The following is a 24580-nucleotide window of genomic DNA, read 5'->3' on the forward strand; positions in this document are numbered from 1 at the left end:
ATTATTGGAAGTGAAGATTTGTGTGCATTGAAGAATGAAATTTTAAATGTTGTTTAATTTTTATTTTCATTTTATTTGAACTGTGTGTCGCCGATGGATTTTGTTTTGCTACTTGATCTTATTTCGATGGTTGTTGCTGATGTGTTGGGAGTATTGTAAGTTATGTTTTGGACTGTGGTGAGCGAGTTCTTTTGTCTAGGAGTTCAGTCGATGGAGGATTCAACCTTGATTGGTTGTAACTTGTGACTGTGTTCTTGCATCGTTAGGGACTGGTGGTCTAGTTGTGAGCAGTCAAGAATTAAGTGTGTTGAATTGAGACATAAGCTAGAATGTCAGAGAATAATTGATGTGAGTAGATAAGAGTCTAAAAGTCGAGTTAAGCAAGCTTTTAGATTAATCAAGCTGTAGTACCATTTTTGTTTCGTTCCCTTATTGTCAATTCATTTCTGGTTTTGGTTCTGTTTTGCTTCGGTAGTGTAGTCCAGGGCTTGTCTTAGTGTTTAAGATGCATGCTAGTGTGATAGGTATGACTTGAGAAGTGCGTTATTGCTATGGACAGTATACAAAATTGTAAATTGGTTCTGCTAGGCTGCTGTCACTAAGAAACTGTTGTTGTCCAATCCTTGGGTTGTCGTGGCTTTTTCTAGTGGCTTTCAAACGTCCAAGATTTTATTTCTTTAAGTTACTACTACATTGTAAGACCCTAAAATATTGAATTATTAATGAGATTTAATTCCGAATTTGGGAAAATATTGATTGGAGAATTTATGGAATTAGAGATTTAATTCTCGAGTCGAGAATATTTAATTTGAGAATTAACGGATATTGAGATTTAATTCCGGGATTCTTAAATTAAAATTTAAAATATTCGAATTAAATATTTATGGGATTTAAGATTTAAATTCTGAGTTCCGGGAATTAAAGAATTTAATTAGAAGCAAAGAATTTATTTTGGACTGATTTGCAGATATGAGAAGATCAAGGTAAAAGGCCCGAGATTATTTAATTTTAATTCGAGAATATTTAATTGGAGAATTTTTAGAGTTTCGAATTAAATTCTAATATTATTAAATTATTTAGGATTTAAATTGAATTAAAAGATTGGATAAGGACTGAATTGCAATTATTTAGGATTTCTCCACCTTATATCTATATATTTATCACTTGAAGAGCAGATAGGAATTCAGCCAAGAACACAAACATCACAACATACCATTTTCATGATTTGCAAATATGGAACAATTTAGGGGCTAAAGTCAATTTCCCTTGCAAGTGGGAAATCACACGTGTGATGTGATATGAATATTTGGGAATTGGATATCCGAATTGTAACAGAAGGAAACGAGAGAAGCAAGAAAGAAGAAGAAAAGCCATGGCCGTTCCGTCCAAGCTCCGATATCTTTTGATCTGGCCATCCGATTTCAATTTCGAATATAGCGTTGCGATCCTTGCAAAAAGGACTACGATTTGTAAGATTTGTTATGATTCAGCCTGTCTCGAGATGTTATATGTTGGGGAAATCAGACCAGAACTATGAATATATGTTCTTGAACTAGTTGCGTTTATATATTTGAAACCGGATCGAAGAACGAACACCGTTTTGATTTGATATAATTTTCCAGCTTGTGTTTGATATTTACACCTTTTGATTTGCTGGTTTAGTGATGATATTTTTCTGATATGTTGAAGATATATATTGGATATGATTTTTTTTTGATTTGATAGAGTTGAGTTTTGGTTACCGAGTTTGTACCGGTACGCCGCCGGTTCAATAATTTGCCAGAGTTTGATGGAGCTGGATATTATAGGAGTTTATAACTGATACTAATAGATTGTTATACTTCATTTTCAGCTTTGATAAGAGGTTATCGAGTTCGATAATTCGGAGTTCAATTCGGTGAAGATTTGATAAAGGTTTGAAGTGATTTTTAATCTCAAAGATGAATGAAGATTGACTTGTGGATTTAGCTAAGCATTTCTTGAGTTGCCAACTGATATTTATAGCTTGTGATCACTTCGATTTCAGATTGGTATTGAAGGTTGAAGACTTGAGAATTCCGCTTTGAACCGGGATTGAATAGCTCAAGATTGGAGCATCTCAAACACGACTGGAAGGTATAAGACGACATCGAATGAAAGAGATATGATATTCAAGATCAATGAATTCTTGAGTATTCCCGAAGAAAATCACATACTTGTTGTTTATATGTTCTTGTTTTCGAATTTGATTTGTTGATCTATCGCATGTAGTGGATCTTTAAATTATAACTGAAGTTATATTGTTGTCGTATCAGAGATGAACTATCGAATATGGATCCATCCAAGGTTCAGATATGAATCTTGAGGCCATGAGCGGCTTTAAACCTCTATCCAAGATTAGGTACCAGTCTTGAGGCCTGGAGAGGCTTTAAATCTCAAAACCAAGGTTGTATACGAATCTTGAGGCCTGGAGCAGCTTTAAATCTCAATAAACGATGTTTGTTTACGAGTTATGCAATTTATTTATTATATTTTGAAGATGATATATGTTTATCTTGCGTGTATATGTGTTTTATACTGGGAATTATATTCTCACCAGATGTTTTCGGCTATTGTCTTGTTTGTATGTGTGCATGACAATAGGAAGGGCTGGAACGGGTCAAAGACAACCCTGAGAGAAGATGATCATGAGAATTAGCACGTGGTGAATCGGGTTATAGCTGAGGAGTATGTTCAATAGCTATCAAATATGTTAGATCTTGAAACATAAAGTTATGTTTGGAAAACATATGTTGTATAGTTGGTTTAGTTAATCCTTTTTCTGTTTTGTTGATGAGATAAATGTAAGAATGATATGGGCTCATGCTAGACAAAGGTTATATGTATTGTGGATGTTTTAGAATTGAATTATCATGTTGGAATTGAAAAATGAGGAGAAAGAATACCTTGAATAGGTCTTGATAGCAACAGAAATCTGTAGTTTTTCGAGCAGAGTATGCTCACTCGATCGATTGTTCTTGACGGATCGAGCAAGGCCTGTTATTTTTCCAAAACAGAGAATTGGAGTTTTTTGCTCGCTCGATCGGTTGAGATTGACCGATCGAGCGAGGTGCATTTTTCAAAAAAAATAATTTGTTTTGATTACTTCTGATCCTTGGGTAATTAATCATGTTTACTTACTAAATGCCCTATGAATGAGATTAGCAGCCCGAGTACCCACAAAAGGTGGTATCAAAGCGTAAGTTTCTTGGACTAAGATAGAAGTTGAGCGGGGTAAATTGAGTCGCATGCATTTATAGTATTGCATGATTAATGCTTTACTGGCTTTGATGAATTGTATGCGAGTATGATCTACTATTGAACAAAATGCATGTCTTACTGATTTATGAATTTTTAAGTTTCTTATTGATTTTGTTATAAGATTCCCCAGGTGACGTAAGCACCCCAGATTGAATAAGAACAATGTTCTTGGGTGAAGTAAGCACCTCAGACTGAGCAGAACTGTGTTTCTTAGAGGAAGTAAGAACCTTCGATTGAACATAACAATATACCATAGAATCAGTAGATGTTATACTTATACCTCCATCTGTGGTATTACTCAAGAGATTTTAAGCATATTATCCGTCACACTTGAAGGGTGCAGAAGATGCCATTGTATGTAGAAGTTGGTTTGAATAATTTGATCAGTTGTTCGAATCCTTAGAATACGCAGATGAATGTAGAATCAAACTGATTGTTATACTTATACCTCCATCTGTGGTATTACTCAAGTGGAGTGTGACGACGAAATTCTTAGAGAGCTTAGGTATATTGATTACTTGGCAGGTGTTAGAACATAATTTCATCAGCGGTTATTTCCACAGCAGATAGAAATGATGAAAAAGTAGAATATGCCAAGAACGAAGAATATACCAAGAGAGCTTAATCTGGTTTTATGAGGCAGAAGGAAATTTTAGACATGCCACAGTATGTGAGACAATCACAACCTCAGCCACAATTTCCACCACAGAGCAAATACGAGGAAAGAGATAGAGGAATAATTCCTTTAGCTCTAGCGGACCTTCGATTGAACATAACAATAAACCATAGAATCAGTAGATGCTATACTTATACCTCCATCTGTGATATTACTCAAGAGATTTTAAGCATATTATCCGTCACACTTGAAGGGTGCAGAAGTTGCCATTGTATGTAGATGCTGGTTTGAAGAATTTGATCAGTTGTTCGAATCCTTAGAATACGCAGATGAATGTAGAATCAAACTGATTGTATACCAACTTCAAGACCTATCAAAACTCTAGTGGAGTGTGACGACGAAATTCTAAGAGAGCTTAGGTATATTGATTACTTGGCAGGTGTTAGAACATAATTTCATCTGCGGTCCTTTCCGCAGCAGATAGAAAAGATGAAAAAGTAGAATATGCCAAGAACGAATAATTTACCAAGAGATCTTAATATGGTTTTATGAGGCAGAAGAAAATTGTATACATGCCACAGTATGTGAGACAATCACAACCTTAGTCACAATTTCCACCACAGAGCAGATACAAGGTAAGAGATAGAGGAATAATTCCTTTAGCTCTAGCGGACCGAGACATATCAGTTTGGGTCAGATTGCAGAGTATACTGGGGGTTATTGCACTCATTGTGGAGGGAGACTCCAGAAGATCAGTTCAGAGGAAATCAGAAGGTGAAATAGTTTCAGAAGTATACAGAGGATCAGAATTAATTACACCTGAGAATGAGAATTTCAGGTACAAGATTTATTGTTTTAGTTAATATGTTACATTATTGGTGCAAGATATATATGGATAGCGAAACACTTTGTTATGTCTTCACCTATGTATCAGAAAAGAGAATCCGTGAATTGACTTAAAGAATTGAGCTACAGTTTTGATGAAATGTAATTGATCGAACATGATTTTGTTCGTACTTGGAATATCTGTTTATGTTTCATGATAGATGATGATGCATTAACCAAGTACAGAATAACAGAAGATTGATTATTAGAAAAGATTAAGCTGGATCAGCAAGAGCAGAACGTGCATAGGAATATGATGATATAGTATGGGATCTAGAACTCAGATTCTTTTTATTTCGGTACGATATGTTATGTTTGATTACAAAAAAAAATTCCGAAATAAGTATATTCTGTGCACTAGAGATATGTTCATGAACTGCATCAAAAATTGGTAGATATGCTTATGATTAGAATTTAAAGATTGATTCCAGGTGAGATTTTCAACTGTAGTTTAAGCTATGAACTGGAATTAAATAGAAAATTGGTAAGATTATGAAGTGAATATTGCTATTGAGAGTTTATAGAACAGATAGCTATAAGAAAATCAGTTACAGTTGAGTCTTTTCTTTGATTATGCTGAAATTATTTCATCAGACTGGAGAAATGATTCTTGAACTGTTTGAGATCGATTTTGGGGTTATTGTTATTCACCTTTCAATCGATATTGAATGGCTCTCATTCTTTATTCATAGAGCCAGAATTGATTCACTCGCTTTGAGTTATATGATTCAAGTGAGTTGTTTTCACTTAGCAGAGTTTGTCATCCAGAAGATTTGATTATGGATGACCTTGATTGAGAGACTTCTCGATCTTGACTCATTTCTTTTGATGTAGATAATTATTGATCCTTTGATGACTATTTCAGCATATTTTGCGATTGTTGGCTCGTAACTGATAGAGAAATTAGAGTATTATCCAGATTTATGGGTTGATTGGGTGCTTCATCATCACTTGGGAAACCGACACTACAAAAAAAAGGTCATTAACAACAGTAGAAAGACAATGCTTTTCACAAAAAGTGTTGTCAAAAAAATAAACACAACGCTTTTACTGGAAATCGTTGTCTTTAGTTAATTTTTTATGTCTTCAACAACCTTTTTACAAAGCATTGTTAATGAGCGTTTTTTTTAATCTTACCACAACGCTTTGTAAAAAAACTTAAATATAATAAGTAAATAAATATAATTGTATTACAATGTTGTGTTTAAAAGCGTAAACAGAAAGAAATACCCAAAAGCTATCCGGCCCATTTCACTTAACTCGTAGAAATCGATCGAAGCCCTACTTAATGGAATTCCCATCTGCTCCACACTTCTTCGCAGATTACTTGGCGACTCCAGCGATTCTCCTTTTCAGGTGACAATGGAGCTCTCTCGGTTTTTATTCCGCCGTTTATGCACGTGATTGGCTTTGATTCTTGTGTGGGAACCCTAAATTTTGCTCCTCGCATTACATTGTTTTGTTAAGGGCTTGATTTTTTTGATTACTTTGTCCAGCTCCGATGTAGTTGGACATTTTTTAGTTTGGGTCTGGTCTTGACTCTGGAGTTAGGGCTTTGGTCTAGACAGCTACTGTGGTTCTGATTTTAGCAGATTGAAATCAGCTGGGGTGAGTCGCGATTTGTGCAGCTTCTCTGGGCTGGTTTCTCTAGCTTGTGCTGGAAAGCGTTGAAATGATTTCCCTGTCCGCTGAACTTGAGTTGCTGAGGTTTGTTGGTTTGCTTTGTTGTCCTCTTTGTTCTTTCCTGGGTTTCTTCAACCATCGTATTGTTGTGACCTTCTCTTTATTGGGAATTACGGGAGTCGGGAGCTATCCGTAGCTTTTGTTTAGTGGATTTTCTTTTTGGGTTCTTGTTTTTCTTTCGAGATTCTGTTAGTTCTAACTTGAATCTTGTGACTTGCTATCGGAAAGTAACCAAGAGAAATATAAGAGTTAGATATCAATACCTGGACTAGAGCTGTTGTAAAAGAATCTTGATTTTGTTGATATAATTTCTTTGCTCAAGAGCATATTGGGTATACGTAGTGTTCACCGTGAGCGTTTGATTTTGATTTTGACTCGGGATTAGTCAGTCAGTGGAAAAAAAATTCAGATTTTTTCAAAGAAATGAGAACTTAATCTATATTATAGATGCAACTCCTATGACTTATTATGCTGTGAAAGTTTGAAATCCTCTATTTGAATTCTGAAACGACGATGGACACTCGCCTGAAGATTTGACCTGCATTATGATTGTTATTAATTAGATTATGGGTTAGAAGCTAAAACAACAATATCTTATTCGTATTTTGAACAGCTTGTTTACAGTTATACTTGGGTAATGGATCCTTCTGAAAAAGATGAAACACCAATGCTAGCGACCACATTCATACAATCAGATTATGACAGTGACGCAACAGTTCGACATTTTTCAACCAGGACGAGGAGTGCATCAATGTCTCTTCCTTCTAACTATATGGACTCTTCAGAAGATGCGAACAGGCTCGTGGGTTTCACAGGTCCTTTGAGAAATGAAAGACGAAATATTGCGGAACAAATGACTGGCCCTTTATATGCCTCCCGTAACCATGAGGTTGTCTTTCAGCCTCCCCAAAGTGCATTACTTCAGCAAAATACGGAGTTTAAAGTTGAAAGGTATCCTTCTTCTATTGATGGGATGGCTAATATTCATTGGTCATCGGATGACTATGGTGGAGAAAATGAACATCTGTTGAAATCAGGTCAACTGGGGATGTGTAATGACCCTTACTGCACTACATGCCCAACTTATTATAATGCTAAAGGGCGTCAAAAGCACTCAATAACATCAGAGATATTTGATCCCAAGGTATTTGCCTTGTGCCAGCTATTCTCTTTATGAATAAACTTATAAGCACCATAACCTATTGTATTGTCTGGTTAGATAAGGGAAATAGTGGGAGAACATACTAATGATTGAAGAACTAAAAAAGTTACTAAATACTAAGCTTTACTACATGTTTTTTTTCAATGGGACTTGTAGTTGAGGCTTTTGGGAACTATATTAATTCATCTGTTTTAATTGGTTAGTAAAATTATTGGTTTCTGTACGAATTCCTTCCAGAGATCTGTTTTGGCCTTCGTATCCCGATTATCTTATCTTATTAATAATATGCTTTACTGTTTCACGGATTGCCTATCCCTTTAATCTATTTTATTTTCCAGAACCTTTTTTGCAGTTTCATCATATGATCTATGGAGATGCAAAAGGTTGGGCCAAGAGAATGCGTTCGTTTTTGCTTCCTTATATTCCCGGAGTCATGAATCTTCATGCACTATTTGTTTAGCAGTGGAACAAGTTTTTTGTGATATCTTTCTTGTAACTGTATTTTTAGACCCACTGTTCTTTTTTATTCTCTCTGTGAAGCAGGTATGCATGTTTGTTTTAATTTATTTTCAATTTTTGTTATCCAACAAAAAAATAACTTTCCTTATATCGGTTTTTCATTCGAAGAACAAAATAGTTGTTGAAATCAAGCTGCAAATTCTGTCAAAATCAATGTTATAAGTAAATTTTAACAAAGATATATTATGGGTCGAGCATTGGGAAAGATTTTTCTTGATTTTATTTGTGCATACCTTAGCATATTGATTCAAAGTCATATTTTTTTAGACTCCTGTTGAATGTGGTAGCACATGCAATGCTATGATGTCGGTTGTGCTCATTATGAATTGTTCCTGATTAACCATACCTATATTTTAACCCAAGGCATTCTATGAATACCTGTGCTTTTACTTGTCACTTGAAGAGGTTGATATAAATAAACTCGTCTCAAGTTTAATGTAATTACTTTTGACCAGGATAACAAGTGTATTGTGTTAGATTGGCCCCTGACAACAACGATGGTGGTCTTGCGGAGCATGACTGACTTCATTTATTTGCTTCATATCCTTCTTCAGGTAATTATATGTACTTGGTGGAGCAGAGAGGCCTTATGCTTCATTTATTTTCGCTAGTAGTTATATCAGCTGGAAACTAAAGTCAGTCATTTAATTTTACAGTAAGGATGTGTTTAATTTTTTTAATTCTCTTGCTGTAGGATATTAAAAAGACACGTAGAGGATTATAATTATTTCCGATGCTTCCTTTTTGACGAACATGTTTTACGAGTGAAGATATGTGTCAATTTTGAAGTTCCGATTGGCTCATGTTGCTCCTGAATCTAGAGTTGTGGGATCTGGAGATTTAGTTGATGATCCTAAAAGGATTTCCCGGAATTATCTTTATGGATATTTCATCATCGATGTCTTTGTTGTACTTCCCCTTCCACAGGTATCATACTCTGTCTTCCAATGATGATGTTAAAATCCAAGATTCCGTTCGATTTTGTCCCATGACGTTATGATGATTGAGGCATGTCAAGTTTTTAACATATAATGAATTCTTGCCATGATATTATCTAGATGGAGTATATCACATTGCTGCCATTCGCATTTATTTTTGTGTGGTACATCATTCTATGCATGTTATCTGATTTTTTAATGCATTCCAGCACTCATATCATAACTTATTTTTGAGGAACTGATATCGAGCTATTCACTTCTTGTAGATCATCATATTATTGAATCTACCACATTCATTGGGATCATCTAGAGCCAATTATGCAAAAAATCTGCTACGCATAGGCCTACTTGTTCAGTATATTCCCAGGCTTTTCAGATTCTTAACTTTGCTTGCTGTTCAGTCGGCTACTGGCTTGATTTTTGAGTCAGCATGGGCAAATTTTGTCATAAATCTTCTCACCTATGTCTTGGCTAGCCATGTAGTGGGCTCACTATGGTATCTATTAGGCCTACAGGTTGTCCTTAGCAACTTTACAAGTATTCTTCGTTGTTTCCTGAAAAACCTTTGAGCATTTTTATCGTTGACATCTTTAAATCCATTTAAAATTTTTTTTGTGGCATATGATGTACTGATACTGCAAAAAATGGTCAATTACATCGTTGGATACTTGCTAGATTTGGATATGGTGTAGATACAGGGCTTATATGTTCATGTACTGCTTGAGAAGTATAAGAGATAACATTAGAAAAATAATTGGATACGGTATTTAACATGGGAAAAGGATTGTTGTGACCTAGTCCGATGTAGGAGTGCAAAACGAGCCGAGTCGAGCTCGAGTACCATACTACTCGAGCTCAACTCAACTTAAATTTTGTCTACTCGATGAGCTGTCCATTTGAAGCTCGAGTTCAACTGGTGTATGTATTGAGTAACTCGATCTCGAGCTTGAAAAGCTAAAAAATCTTAATTCTAGCATATAGATATTAGGTTGTTGGTACTTGCAAGCTACTCGAGTACAAATACTTGAAAATAGAACTCGACTCGCAAAAATTCTCGAGCTCAGTCAAATCAAGCTCGAGTCGAGTTTTGTTTGACGAGCTACTCACTGGTAGCTTTACTCACTTACACCACTAATTGGATGTTGCAGGGGCTATTCTACAATTTTGAAAGAAAATGGTTGGGACTAGTTTGAAATTTTAAAGAATATTGTATGGCCATTTCGCAATTTATCCCAGAGGTTTTGTTGTGAATAACTAATATTACAACAATAAAAAAATGCAATTTGGAGTTATTGCAAATTTCCGTTTTATGATATGATATGTAAATTTATTTCAAATTACATTTTTAGACATTCTATGTATGATTATACAAAATTTTGCTCTTGTTTAATCATTGATGTTTACGATATTTTTTTCATGATTCATTACACACAGACATCTATTTATTCATTCGTATATTCATTCTTTAATGTTTTATCTGTAGATTCATGCTAGCATATTCTTTCATGTTATTTTTTATGTGCTTATATGTGGCTCTGTTCTATAATTCATTTTCTTCATAAATGCGCATAGTATGTTGTTTGCCACTCATCTTTGATTTTCCTACCTTCTCAATTATTTCAAATTTTGTTTTCCCCTGCTGTGTTATATATTTAACCTGTGTTATCTAATGTCGTATTTCAAAAGTCTGGTTCTTACTGGTGGCGGATATCGTCGCTGACTGTGGTGGGCATTCCCTTGGGCCTCGTTGTTCCTTCTGTAGTCACTTGTTTCGTGGGGAACTCGTATCTTCTCTATACCAAACTAAGTGGGAATAACAGAAATCACATATTTTTTCTTTTCCAGTAGCATACATAGCTAATGCTTATTGATACCTTGCTGGTACATGCTGATCTTAATGCTTAAGGATTGGGACAAATATTACCAAGATTTTTAGTATGAAATGTGTTTGTGTGATTTGGGTACATATCTTGTACTTTTTATGAGAATATTTCGTCCCACAGCTTTGCACTTTCATATATTTTAATGATGTTATTTATATAGACATTTCAATTTGCAAAAAAAAGTCGAAAACAACGTTTTTTATTGGTTATTTTCGCCCAAATTAACAACGAAGCACAATGCTTTTTTAAGCCATCTCTAGAAAGCACAACGCTTTTTTACACTTAAAAACGTTGTCCTAGCTTCAATCTACAACGCTTTTTACGCGTTGTCATTTCTAGAAACAACAACGTTTTTCAGCGTTGTCTTTTACTCAATCTACAATGCTTTTAAGCGTTGTTTTTTTCAAATACCACAATGCTTTTAAAGCGTTGTCCTTGCATTAATCTACAACGCTTTTTAAGTGTTGTGTTTTCCAAATACCACAACTCTTTTAAAGCGTTATTCTTGCATTAATCTACAACGCTTTTTAAAGCGTTGTCTTTTCCAACTACCACAACGATTTTTAAGCGTTGTTTTTTCCAAATACCACAACGCTTTTTCCGCGTTGTCTTTGACTGTGGTCTTTTACAACACTGCCTACGACAACGCTTTTTCTAGGACAACTAAAACGCGAAAAAAGCGTTGTTGTTGGCCTTTCTTCTTGTAGTGAGAAAGAAAGAATGACATATGCATTTAATCAATTGATTACAAATTTCTGTGTATTCTGGCTTGAATTTTCAGACGAATGCATAACCAATCAGAATGATTTTTAATTGCAAGTGAGCCAGATTGGTTAAAGAAGATTTAATAAACACATAAAGTAAATCAAAGAAGTTAGAATTCAGTAGAGAATGCTAGATTAAGATATGAAATGAAACCTTAGATCAAGGTTCTATTATGACTGCTTGTATGGTTGTGTTAGAAGTTTCAGAAAGGAGATATTAGATTTTGAAAAAAAAAACACAACAAGAAGTTCAATATCCATATAAAAAGCTTTTATCAAAAAAGAAAGAAAGCTGATGTGATAGGATTCGTGCGTTTTAGAGCTTAAATGTATAGAGAGTTTCAGTCGAAGTTGAAAAGCATTGACCAGATGGGTTCAGTGATAGATTAAAAACTCTAGAATCGGAATGAGATCACAATTCGAAAGATTATGTTACCAAACTACCAAGATAAGTCCGAATGTGTGATGCAAACTATGATAGTTATAATCAGATTGATTTGATTTACTGGAATAAGATGACAATTATTAATGACCAGATCACTGATATGTGGGTCAGAATTGTAGGGAGATGCAAAGTAAGCCAAGAATTATTGTTTCAGAGTGAAACATTATGTTTACTATTGGATTGTGATACAGATTATCAAAAAGCTCTGAGTATTCTTCAATATCCGAATACAGTATGTCATCCTTAGATTGATGAATAATCAGAACAGACTAATCAGATTTAAAAAATACGCTGTATTAGATGTGATGCAGGTATGAATAGATAATTGTACGAAGTTAACGATATGATGAGAGAACAGGAATTATGGAAATATATTGTCAAGATAGTGACTTTGGATTTATTTGATAGATTGTGGCATTGATAGATTGATGTTCTGAGTGCTTGGTTATATGTGATTACATTATACCATTCTTCGATCGATGAATTATCTGAATTGACTCTTTAGATTTTCGAGGATATACTCAAAACTCTAGTACCTGATTCGATATTAGTTGACTCGATGTGTTGCTATTTGATTGTTGATTCTTGTAACAACTATCTGATTGATATAGAGATAGTATTTTTGAGTATTAGCTAATCAGAGAATCAGAAATTTTCTTGATTTAGGATGTTATGTTGAAGTATCAGCTATCAGATCAGATGTGATTTGAGAAAAAAACCAGATGAATGTGAAGATTGATCTGTACAGAATAAGAACAGAGCAGAATAAACAAAGTTAGAAAGTGGATAATAGATATAACTTTTGAAGCTAAAGCTGAGTGGTCAGCAAGAAAGTTATTCCTGAAACATCATCCGCTTCGGAATAGAAGAAAAACAATATATGATATACAGATTCAGAATGTGAATGTTGAATACAGATCTTGAAGATGTGAGCGGAATGACAGTGTAAACTTGATTTATGTTTTGTGCAGAGCATAGAACGATATAGAGAAAGAAACAAGTCATCACTAAAGCTGAATTTCACTGTATAAGATTTCAGACAGAGTTAGTAATTTCACGGAAAGATTTATTCTTTCTAGCTCGAGAAGCTATATTAAATATGTTCCATGTGTCTAAGTTAAGAAAGTATCTGTTAGATTCTTTCTATGTACTTTCATCCGATGAGACATATTATGAAAATATTTTGGGCTCAATCGAGTATTCAACAGATCCTTGATTGAGAAGAAGAGAAATAGCTCGGAGAAAATTCACCTCGGCTAATCAAAGTACAAGAAAATAGACACATAATGGAAGATATAACTGAACGGAGATTACGAGGTAAGATAAGAGGTTTAGAGTTACATGAATGAAGTGAGAATTACTTCAGATAATCATTCCGTCTATCAGATTTGATAATCAGATTGAATGTGATTTCAAGGACGAAATCATTCCTTAGAGGGGATGAATTGTAAGGCCCTAAAATATTGGATTATTAATGAGATTTAATTCCGAATTTGGGAAAATATTGATTGGAGAATTTATGGAATAAGAGATTTAATTCCCGAGTCGAAAATATTTAATTTGAGAATACGGATATTGAGATTTAATTCCGGGATTCTTAAATTAAAAGTTAAATATTCGAATTGAATATTTATGGGATTTAAGATTTAAATTATGAGTTTTGGGAATTAAAGAATTTAATTATAAGCAAAGAATTTATTTTGGACTGATTTGCAGATATTGAGAAGATCAAGATAAAATGCCCGAGATTATTTAATTTTAATTCGAGAATATTTAATTTGAGAATTTTTAGAGTTTCGAATTAAATTCTAATATTCTTAAATTATTTAGGATTGAAATTGAATTAAAAGATTGGATGATGACTGAAATGAAATTATCAAAACTTTCAGGGACTAACATGCTATATTGCCTATATTTATTTAATTCTCCACCTTATATCTATCTATTTCTCACGTGAATAGCAGCTAGGAATTCAGCCAAGAACAGAAACATCACATCATACCATTTTCATGATTTGCAAATATGGAACAATTTAGGGGCTAAAGTGAAATTTCCCTTGCAAGTGGGAAATAACACGTGTGATGTGATATGCATAATTGGGAATTGGATATCAGAATTGTAACAGAAGGAAACGAGAGAAGCAAGAAAGAAGAAGAAAATCCATGGCCGTTCCGTCCAAGCTCCGATATCTTTTGATCCGGCCATCCGATTTCAATTCCGAATATAGCGTTGCGATCCTTGCAAGAAGGACTACGATTTGTTGTAAGTTTTCTTATGATTCAGCCTGTCTCGAGATGTTATATGTTGGGGAAATCAGACCAGAACTATGAATATATGTTCTTGAACTAGTTGCGTTTATATATTTGAAACCGGATCGAAGAACGAACACCGTTTTGATTTGATATAATTTTCCAGCTTGTGTTTGAGATTTACACCTTCCGATTTTCTGGTTTAGTGATGATATTTTTCTGATATGTTGAAGATATATATTGGATATGATTTTTTTGATTTGATAGAGTTGAGTTTCGGTTACCGAGTTTGTACCGTTACGCCGTCGGTTCAATAATTTGCTAGAGTTTGATGGAGCTGGATATTATTGGAGTTTATAACTGATACTTATAGATTGTTATACTTCATTTTTAGCTTTGATAAGAGGTTATCGAGTTCGAGAATTCGAAGTTCAAATCGGTGAAGATTTAATAGAGGTTTGAAGTGATTTTTAATCTCGAGGATGAATGAAGATTGACTTGTGGATTTAGCTAAGCGTTTCTTGAGTTGCCAACTGATATTTATAGCTTGTGATCACTTTGATTTCATATTGGTATTGAAGGTTGAATACTTGAGAATTCCACTTTGAACCGGGATTGAATAGCTCAAGATTGGAGCATCTCAAACACGACTAGAAGGTATAAGACGACATCGATTGAAAGGGATATGATACTCAAGATCGATGAATTCTTGAGTATTCCCGAAGAAAATCACATACTTGTAGTTTATATGTTCTTGTTTTCGAATTTGAGTTGTTGATCCATCACAGGTAATGGATCTTTAAATTATAACTGAAGTTATATTGTTGTTGTATCAGAGATGAACTATCGAATATGGATCCATCCAAGGTTCAGATATGAATAATGAGGTCATGAGCGGCTTTAAACCTCTATCAAAGATTAGGTATGAGTCTTGAGTCCTGGAGAGGCTTTAAATCTCAGAACCGAGGTTGTATACGAATCTTGAGGCCTGAAACGGCTTTAAATTTCAATGAACGATGTTTGTTTACGAGTTATGCAATTTATTTATTATATTTTAAAGATGATATATGTTTATCTTGTGTGTATATGTGTTTTATACTGGGAATTATATTCTCACCAGATGTTTTCGGCTATTGTCTTGTTTGTATGTGTGCATGACAATAGGAAGGGCTGGAACGGGTCAAAAACAACCCTGAGAGAAGATGATCACGAGACTTAGCACGTGGTGACTCGGGTTATAGCTGAGGAGTATGTTCAATAGCTGTCAAATATGTTAGATCTTGAAACATAAAGTTTATGTTTGGAAAACATATGTTGTATAGTTGGTTTAGTTAATCCTTTTTCTGTTTTGTTGATGAGATAAATGTAATAATGATATGGGCTCATGCTAGACAAAGGTTATATGTATTGTGCATGTTTTAGATTTCAATTATCATGTTGGAATTGAAAAATGAGGTGAAATAATACCTTGAACAGGTCTTGACAGCAACATAAATCTGCAGTTTTTCGAGCAGAGTATGCTCGCTCGATCGGTTGTTCTTGACGGATCGAGCGAGGCCTGTTATTTTTCCAAAACAAAGAATTGGAGTTTTCTGCTCGCTCGATCGGTTGAGTTTGACTGATCGAGCGAGGTGAATTTTAAAAAAAAAATTGTTTTGATTACTTCTGATCCTTGGGTAATTAATCATGTTTACTTACGAATTGCCCTATGAATGAGATTTGCAGCCCGAGTGTGAGACCTCGGTTTTAAACAACTAATTTCGGATTAGACAACAATTAAGTAAACAAGATCCAAGACTAAAAGCAAGAAATTTTTTTTTTTAAAAGAGGGGTGCGCCCGGGCGGCTAAAAACTGCAGCCCGGGCGCCTCCAAAAACAGCAACCTGCTGTTTGGCTCGAAGGGGTGTGCGCCCGGGCGGCTAAAAACTGTAGCCCGGGCGCCCCCTGCTGCAGAACAAGGAAACAACAGAAAAACAAGGAGGCTCGACTCCAACACCTTCAAAACGAAATCATGCATTACAACGCAACTCAAAACGTTAATACCCATGCATAATCCAATACAGAGTAGTTCTAAAGTTATACAATCTCAAACTAATAGAACATGCTTCAATCTAGCTTATTCAATGCAATACAATACAAGTTCGAATACGATCTAAGTTCGATTACATATTCGACTTCTAAAACAACAAGGCCTCACTCTATCAACTCGACCACCTATCCATGCGATCTCTGACTCGGTCCTGCCCCACCTGTTGCCAAGTTCACATACAAACAAAGACAACAGCCAGATAATCCGGTGAGAATAATATTCCCAGTAAAAGAGACAACCATGAAATATCAAATAAGTATTTTAAAATGAAATACATCAACTTCCAGCTATTCACATATCAACCATGCAATTCCAAGAGAATTCAAAATGAAATGCATGTCTTTAAATCTGGGATTATCAAGTCGGATAATCAAAAGAGTTGCTGCTTTTACTTTGGGATCCCAAGGACGAGATCACGTAAACAACTCACCGACTCTCCCGATCGAGGTGGTGCTACGTATCTCCATCCTCTAGACTTTGGTGCAACTATAAGGAGTATGCTATCACTAGGTGAAATGGCTACACCCAGGCCACTCACAATATAATCCCCAAAACGTCTATCATCAAAAGGGCCGTCCTGCTCGCTGCTCAAATCAAGGATTCTGGCTCAAGATGAATGCAATGCAAACATAACTCAATCAACTATATTCAATCAAAATCAAATAACATGCAAGTATATGATTCTTCGGAACACTCGAATCAAGTCGGATTCGAGTCACATGTTCCATTTTAATCTAAGTCATCTTATACCTCTTTCAAAAGTCGATGCTCCAAACCTGGAAACAACAACAATACAAGAATTCCAAATCAAAATTCCATTCCAAACAAAGTTCAAGGATGAATATAATTCAAGTCAACTTCCGAGGATGAGATCAACTCGATACCAAACCTCGATCAACTCTTCAACGATTCGAAAGCTGTTAATTCTGAACTCCGCTATCTTCAATCAATCTGTACGGATACAAACACAGTCCAATAACAATCCATCCAAACCAAAATAATCCCAAAACTCAACAAAACTTCCAAAATTCTTAAAATTCAAACCGGCGGCATAATGGCTAGAAATTCACCTAACCCAAAAATGCAAACATCTAAATATCAATCCCATCAACCCATAACAACAATAATTCATCCAATCCAATCCAATTCCAACAAATCCAAAAATCCCATTTTCGAATTAAAGCCTAAAAATTAATAACAAATCCGAACGACGCTCTATTTCAAAACCGACAGAGAATAAACGATCAGAACTCTGCCAAGATCAACATACTCCAAATTCAATCGATTCTAACAACATCCGAAAAATAGAACGAATCTGATCGGAGAAATACTTACGATATAATGAAGCTCTCTCAGCCGTGATCGCTAATCTTCCTTCAGAAATAATTTCCAACGGACGGATCGAGCTCGGGGAGAAATCTAAAAGCTTGAAGAACTTGGGAATCGCTTCAATGGAGGGAGACGACTTGGAGGGGAAGGGAATGAGTGAAGAAAAGTCAATCTCATGCTTAAATATCTAACAAATCCCAAATTTGCATTTTAGTCCCTGAAAATTCCAAAATTTGCAAAAAAGACCCTGATCAAAATTAAGTCGGCTCTTGAACTCTGGAATCTCCGATTATCTCAAATAAAGTCAATTAAGATAAAATCGGGGCGTTACAATTCTCCCCCTCTAAGAAAAGATTTCGTCCTCGAAATCAACACGATTCCAACACGAACTGTGTCTCTCAACTTACTCCTTCAAGCCCGTCAATCAAAAGTCGACTCATTCTCGTCAGAAAAATCTTCCTTTGCTTAGTCACAATTCGATTCATCTCTGGTTCCAAAACAGGTGACACAGAAAATCACCTCCAAACAACAGGGATCTTCTTCTCTTCTTGTACAACTCTTGAGAAGTGCATTCAAGAATTCGCCAAAAATCTGTCGTTGTACAAAGTCTCCACAAGAATCCGGAGTTCTGCCAACTAGTGCTAAGTCGAGCACTTAAACTCATGGCATAACGCCAAAAGTTTAACTCGTCTGCTCTGGCTGTCCGTCGTTCTGAGGATATCAATTGAACTCAGATGAACTGGAATAACAAAACCTCTTCGGAGACTAATCCAGAAGAAAAGGTATAACAAAAATCTCTGTCTGAAATGACCAATCCGGTAGTCAAAATAATCTGACAAAATTCTGACAGAATATCCATCATCTGATCATGTCTGAGAACCAATCCGTAGGGAATACAACAACAGAACAATAATCTTCAATCATACACGGATAGCAACTCACTCAAACAAATCACAGAAGTCTTGCGACGTATTCCTCGAACGTAATCTTTATCCCATTCTGATTTGGCTCAAAAGCAAAATTTCTGATAGGCCTCCTATCTGATTCAAACTCTAATCAGAAGTGTAACAATCATCCATCAAAGAAAATACCGATAGTAGATAAAATAAGAACAGATCTTTCGGCTCAGAGCATCAGCTGCTGCATCTAATTCCTCGGAAAAGATTCGCAGTCAGAATCTCAAATTATCTAATCCTCTTCTCTGTCTCCAAATCAGTTCCGTCTACGAAAACAAATACTCCAACTCCTAATATTAGAACATATCACGAAAATTTCCTCATAAGACAATAGATAACAGATCTTCTAATCAATAAGATCGATGCGAGCTCAAAGTCCAGATTCAGACATTGAGTCTCGAGCGTCTTCAGCTGTCTCGATGGCTAGAATAGAGCGGAGTTCCACTTAATCAGAATACATCCCCAAAATCTCGATAAGAAAAGATCGCTGATCGGCATAAATTCCATCATCAAATCATACAATCGAAGAAGACCATTCGATCCAAAAGAATTCAGACATCGAAGAAAAACATACAACTGCTCGGCACAAACATCTGCTATACGATTCTCAAAAACTCTGAAAGATCAGTACAATTCTCATTCCAAAAAGATAAGAAATCAACGATAAGAATTCCTAGTCTCAACTAATTCTTCTAAAAGATCCGGTTAACAGAAGTTAACAACACTATTGGAGCATTCATCAATTCGAACGATTCAACAATTAAAAGAGGCACGTTAAACATATACAGATTCTTCAATAAGAAGGCAAGAGATTCGCCAGTATCTAACAGTCCAATAAGAATAGGAAACTCAATATCGAACGTTACCTGATCTGTCATTATCGGGTGCAGCCTGAGTCTGCGGATCCTCAGACAGAGCAAAAACTCGTGCCTGCTATCTGGGAGGCTGGCTTGCATACTGATTACCTTCCTGCACATTCTGTTGCTGAGGTTGGAAAGAGTGGACAGTAGGTGCTTGCTGCTAAGGCTGAGCTGTCTGTCTCGGGAAAATTCCACTCTGAGCTTGCTGAGGAACACGCTGAGGACACGTTCTCGCAAAATGCCCCGCCTGGTTACAAATATGATAGCTTCCAAAAATACCTCTACACTGATCACTGGAGTGACGACCTCCGCAGTTGGCACAAGACATGCCTGACTGTCCCGAACTCTGTCCCGATCCATACTGCCTCGAACCACTAGAGCTTGAAGAACTGGTTCCGTGCTTCTTAAACTGCTTCCCTTTCGGATGATAGTAATCCTTCTTATTACCTCCACTGCTACCACCTTCAGAACTCGGTGGTTGATTCTGAAACTGAGATGGTTGGTTCTGGTATTGGTAAGGTTGTGCCTGAAACTGTCCTTGCTGTTGCTGCGGCACAAACTGACCTCCACTATGTCTCCACAAACCTGCTTCTGCTCCTTTTGCGTGATTCATGGCATCCGCAAAATTATCTGGTCTAGCAGTGTTTATCAGCGTGAAGATGTTAGGGTTCAAGCCATTAATGAAATGGTCGGCTTTAGCTTCCTCATCACCGGTAATTAGCGGTGAAAAATGCAACAGACTATCAAACTTAGCCACGTACTCTTCAATGTTCAGATTCCCTTGCCTCAGGTTGGCAAACTCAGCTCCCTTATCCTTACGGTATGAGATAGGGAAAAACCGCTTATAAAATTCAGATTTGAAAAGAGTCCAAGTAACTTCCGTACCTCTATTCTCCATTGCTTTCTTCGTCATGATCCACCAGCTCTTAGCAACCCCACGAAGCTGATGAATGACTAACCTGATTCTACGGTCATCTGTGTAATCGATGGAATCAAACAACTGATCGATATCATCCAACCAACTCTCACAGTCAACTGAATTTTCTGAACCCATCAGCAACAGCGGATTGAAGGACTGAAACCTCTTCAGCAAGGTTTCCATAGGCGTCGCTGTAGCATCCATCTCAACCGTTTCAGTACTAGCTTGCTCAGTTGTAGGAATAACTGGCGGTGTGTTTCTGTTTATCACTCGACAATGACCCATCTGAATAACAAAGGTTAGGGCACAAGATATCTCAATCGCTACAACCGGTGCCCCTCTACAACCGCTCAGAAAAACCGGATACCAGTGAAATACAATTCATATCTCAAATAATTCATTCATTATAATTTAAATCACAAAATCATGTAACTCAAATAATTCTCAACAATAAAGCATGCTCGCATGGTATTTAAATAAATCAGTTTAAATAACTCAATCACATGCGAGAATCAATTCATGCGGACTCGATCTACCCCGCTCACTTCTAAATTCAGTCCAAGAATGTTAACGGCTCTGATACCACTTAATGTGAGACCTCGGTTCTAAACAACTAATCTCGGATTAGACAACAATTAAGTAAACAAGATCCAAGACTAAAAGCAAGAAATTTTTTTTTTAAAAGGGGGGTGCGCCCGGGTGGCTAAAAACTGCAGCCCGGGCGTGATAAGTGCCTTTTGTGCACGTAATTTGTGTTGATATTATTGGATAATTGCTTGGTTTCGAGCTGTATTATGTGGAAGTTGTTGTTGTTTTTGTTGGATGTCAGGAATTACAGGACATAATGAATGTATGATAGAAGAAATCATAGAAGTCAAGAAAAGAGCGAAGCAAGCGAAGATGGTTCGTACTTTGAAGAAACCTGGACAGACGACTATGCGCGCCCGCGCCTGTCGTGGTGCGCTCGCGCGTCAACTGAAGTGAAACTCAACAATTTTTCCACAGGAAGCTATGCGTGCCCGCGCTTGGTGTGGTGCGCCCGCGCATGAAATTGAGTTACTAAGTGTCTGAGACAGTGTACTATGCGCGCCCGCCTCTACTGTGGTGCGCCCGCGCGTCGTAGTCTGTATGACGAAGTGCTGTGTTTAATTTTGGGAATTTTTGGATACTTTTGGAAGGTGTTTGGACGAATCTTAAGGGCGTATTTAAGGGTTTTTCAGACCTAATGAGAAGGAGGAAGCAACCACTACACAAAAATAATCTTGAGAGAAAAGTCGTTAAAGTTTCGATCGAGATTTGGAGTTGCTTGGAACGAAGACGAAGACTTTTCAACCGGACACGGAAGAAAGACTTCGGATTTGTTATCTTTACTTTATTTATTTCTTTTGAGATTGAATTATGTTTGAATTTCTGAACATGATTTATGTTGCTATGAATTTTATTATGAACTAAACTTTTTAAGTATAGAGGTCGATGTAGCCTGGTCAAGACATATTTATGAATTGTTGATTTTAATGAATTGAGTTCTTCTAAATTAATTGTGATTCTAGGTTTGATAGTCTTTTCAATTTACTGGCCATAAATTGATTTGTCATATTTATTCAGAATCCGGCACTCGGGAGAGGGGTTTAGAATAGGATCAATAGAATTCACACTTTTAATAGTTTATATGACTCGGGAGAGCCTATAACTTTAATAAAATCTAAAAAGAACATTGTTTCACACATATTATTACAAGTAGATTTTTTATAGGGATATTGAAATCGATCTGTAATTGATACATTCTATTTGATACTCGGGAGAGGGAAATAGTATAATCTATGTGTTCTTGGTTATTAATTTAAATGAATTCATGAAAATAGATTGATTGAGATTGAATACTGTTGAGACCAGTTGAAATCAAACCTCTAGACTATTTTTTCTCTGATTGATAATCTCTAAAGGATTGTGTTTGTGCGCGCTTTTCAATTTTCTCTATTTATTTAATTTGTCATTAACCCCTCTAAAGTTTAATTTTCTAAATAAAATTAAGACTATTTTAATTGCAAGTATTGAATATTTTCAAATTATTCCCTGTGGGATCGACACTCTCTCTTTCACTTTACTAAAACTTGACACTCGTACGCTTGCGAGTAATTTTTCACAACAAGTTTTTGGCGCCGTTGCCGGGGAATAATTTTGATTAATTTTTAGTCTTGTTACCAATTAGTAGAAGTTTTAATTTAGAGCTTTTCGTTATTTTAATTTAATTACTAATAATTTGTTATTGTTATTAATTTCAGTTTATGCGAAGATCTCAAAGTGCGAATTCTTTGCTCTTTGATCCAGAGATTGAACGAACTGCACGAGCTTTGAGAAGAGCTAGGAGAGAAGAACAACTTAACATGGCTGAAGAAAATGCTAATGAATTGCCCTTGGTGCCAATTAGAGATCATTTCAGGCCGACGATCCAGGCTCACTATTCTGGAATCGCTCGAGGGACAATAAATGCCAACAACTTTGAGTTGAAGCCGACATTAATTAACATGGTTCAGCAGAACCAATTCAATGGAACTGCCACTGCTGATCCTCATTTACACTTGCGCACTTTTTTAGAGATTACTGATACTGTTAAAATAAATGGTGTTTCTGAGGATACAATACGCTTAATTTGTTTCCTTTTTCTCTCAGGGACAAGGCACGGAGTTGGCTGCAGGCATTGCCGCTAGGACGCATAACAACTTGGGAAGGCATGGCTGTGAAATTCTTAGAGAAATTCTTTCCACCATCCAAAGCAACCCAGCTGAAGATTGAGATCAGTACCTTTCAACAGCATGATTCAGAACAGATATATGAGGCATGGGAAAGGTACAAAGATTTTTTAAGGCGTTGTCCTAATCATAATATTGCAGATTGGGAAGAAATAGAGTTTTTATACAATGGATTAAATACGCATACAAGAATGTCAGTGGACTCTGCTGCTGGAGGTACCATATTTGCCAAGGACCCCGTTCAGGCTTATGATATGCTGGAACAGATGACTATCAATAGTTATCAATGGCCATCTGAACGTACGGGAGTCAAGAAGGGAGTGTACAGTGTGGATCCTCTTACATCCATTACTGCACAGTTATCTGCGTTGAGTACACAAGTTGCTTCTCTGAACAAGGTGAATATCGCAGAACCTGTAGGTGTATCAGTTGCCATAGAAGAATCTCATCCACCTGAGGAAGCTCATTATATCAATCCCAGAGGCTATGGAAATTATCGAGGTAACCCTCCTCCTAATACTTATCATCCTGGTTTACGTAACCATGAAAACTTTTCTTATGCCAACAACAAGAATGTGTTGAAACCCCCTCCGGGATTCAACACAAATCAAGGGGAAGGTAATGCGTCGTTGGAAGATGTGGTGTATACATTTGTTACTGAATCTAACAAGCGAATGTCGAGGACTGAAACTCGAATGGACAGCATGGAGACACACATGTGCAGTTTGAGAGCTATGATGAAATCCATGGAGACACAGATTGGACAGCTTGCACATGCTTTGAAGGATCAAAACAGAGGGCAGTTTCCTAGCAATACTGAAGTGAATCCAAAATAACAATGCAAAGCAGTTGAGTTAAGAAGTGGGAAGAAGTTAGAAGCTGAAGAGAAGCGCAGAGAAAAAGAAGTAGAAGAACCAGTGGCTGAAGAAATTGTGGTTGAAGAGCCCAAGAAGGAATCTGAATCTAAACCGATGTACAAGCCACAACTTCCATACCCACAGCGGTTTAAGAAGAAGGCACTTGATGAGCAATTTTCCAAGTTTTTAGATATCTTTAAGAAGATACACATCAATATTCCATTTGCAGATGCCTTGGAACAAATGCCTAACTATGCAAAGTTCATCAAAGATGTAATGTCCAAGAAGAAAATATTGCAAGACAATGAAGTGGTGAATTTGACAGAAGAGTGTAGTGCAATCCTGCAAAAAAAATTGCCACAAAAGCTTAAGGATCCAGGGAGTTTTACTATCCCTT

General features: G+C 36.2%; 1 non-coding gene and 1 pseudogene across 1 annotated transcript; one reads left to right on the top strand and one right to left on the bottom strand.

The window, feature by feature from the left end:
* Window positions 1-6034: 6034 nt before the first annotated feature.
* LOC140865188 (probable cyclic nucleotide-gated ion channel 20, chloroplastic) lies at window positions 6035-10761 on the top strand (annotated as a pseudogene).
* Window positions 10762-23356: 12595 nt separating this feature from the next.
* Window positions 23357-23462, bottom strand: LOC140870147 (small nucleolar RNA R71). The gene has a single exon (XR_012147124.1). It is a non-coding gene; the product is annotated as a small nucleolar RNA R71 (small nucleolar RNA).
* Window positions 23463-24580: the final 1118 nt, after the last annotated feature.

The sequence above is a fragment of the Henckelia pumila genome, chromosome 4, assembly GCF_033568475.1.
Source record: "Henckelia pumila isolate YLH828 chromosome 4, ASM3356847v2, whole genome shotgun sequence".
Taxonomy (NCBI): Eukaryota; Viridiplantae; Streptophyta; class Magnoliopsida; order Lamiales; family Gesneriaceae; genus Henckelia; species Henckelia pumila.